The following is a 1927-nucleotide window of genomic DNA, read 5'->3' as shown; positions in this document are numbered from 1 at the left end:
CGCCTCCCCGCCTCCCGGAGCTCTGTCACTAACCGGAGCACTCCCACAGGGGTGCTCTTGGCTGCTGCTGTCCTGTACCGGTTTCACAGCGGGGCGCAGCCTGCAGCCTGACACCTGGGTGGCTGCGTGTCTCCACTGGAGCTCCGAGTGGGGAGCTGCGTCAGTCATGGTGGGTGCAGTGCTTTGAGAGGCCGCAGCCTTCTGCTGGGTGGAAGCATCGCTGCTGGTCTGAGCAAGCAGAGCTTTCACTGCCTTTCACTGCGCAAACTGCTGCAACACGCTCTGTTTGCTTACCACGCAAACTGCCACGCCATGCCCTCAGTACAGGGACATATAGTAAAATAAGAACAGGAAGCTCACACTTGTAATACATTTTACCAAGCAGAACTGATTAGTAAATTCTCAAATGGAAGAAAAGGAGGCTGGGGTGAATAAATAAATACTTTTTTCTTTAAGTTTCCACGAGATATCTAAAAATACTGGCAACTTCACCTGGCTGGCAGATAGTAAAACAAAACACCTGAAGCAGTACCTTCAAATATCTGTACTAATCATTACCTTTAAAAACTTTGCCTCTTGCTCTGTTGCTTCAACTTAGTTATATTTAGAGAGAGCCTACAAGTAATATATACTGTATCTTGCACTCATTTGTTTATAACCAACCAATATTAGCTCTTCTCCAAAACAAAACTTTGAAAGCACAGACTGTATGGAAGCCCAACTCCTAAGTGACAACTGAAAACAAATGGCTTGCATCTTACCAGTCTGAACAGAATGATATAATTTGAGAAAATCTATTCATGAACTTCCAAACTCAGTGTTTTTTGAACGGTTTAGAGGAAAAGAAAAAAGAAAAAAGTAAAACCGTTAAAGTACAAAAGTACAAGAAGTTAACACCTCACAAAAACAGTCCTGAGACTTGCTTGTGACTGGCCTAATCCTCTACTGTACTTCCCCCAAAACCTTCAGTAACAGCAATGATATCAGCTATAAAGACTTAGAACAGAAAATTTCTGGTAGAACCTGGGACACAGTTGCCTGACACCATCTTAACCGAGCTCTTTTTCTTGCTAGAAAACAAATACTTTGAAGCCTACATGCATTCATTGCCAAATGTAAGCAGTGAAGAGGCATTGCAAGACAACCTATACACGAAGGGATATTCTCAAGATACAGAATTTTTTATTTCTCTTGCTAACAGAGCAAACACTCCAAAGAGATTACGTCTAGCCTTGTCAACTCTCATGGGTACTCCAGTTTGCAGGTTTGTTATTTGGTCCTAGTCATTAAAGCAGTAAGTCTTCTTGAAAGGAACTTCTTGACCACTTACAGTAAAAAAGAAAAAAAAATACAGTTAAAGCTTGCCCACACAATGGTCTGGGTTTGTTCATGGGTATTTTTTCCTTCTCATGCCTCCGTGGCATTCAAACCAGCAAACTGCAAGATTATGATTTTCACATGCATTCTGCCCTTGTTAAAGAATTTCCTTCCTATTTAATTAACAGGTTCTTCCTTTTTCATCATTAGATTCCGAATTATTAGTCACGCTAAATATAAGTACACAACACTCATTGTTATAGGGCAGGGACAATTCAACCTCAGGTATTTGGAAACTGACCCAGCCATTCCTCCTGCATTACCTTACAAAGAGATTCACCCAATAGTTTTACCAATTTAACCAGATCTCGGGACAAGTCTCAAAGAGTCTGACATAAAACTGTAGCTCCAATCTGCAATGCAAATACTCATAGAAGACACATAGGAATTCCTATAATCATATAGACTGTTTCTCAAAAGTATCAACAATCCTTTCCACACGGGTCCTCTGAATGTAAAAGCTGGCAGCTTATGTCACTACAAACTGAGTATCTCAAGAGGTCAGAAAAACAACTAAGTTGGTAGAAAATACTTTCACATCTTGGGAAGG

Source organism: Buceros rhinoceros, unplaced genomic scaffold (genome assembly GCF_000710305.1).
Source record: "Buceros rhinoceros silvestris isolate BGI_N320 unplaced genomic scaffold, ASM71030v1 scaffold8889, whole genome shotgun sequence".
NCBI classification, from domain to species: domain Eukaryota; kingdom Metazoa; phylum Chordata; class Aves; order Bucerotiformes; family Bucerotidae; genus Buceros; species Buceros rhinoceros.
Note: the sequence above shows the minus strand (reverse complement) of the source record.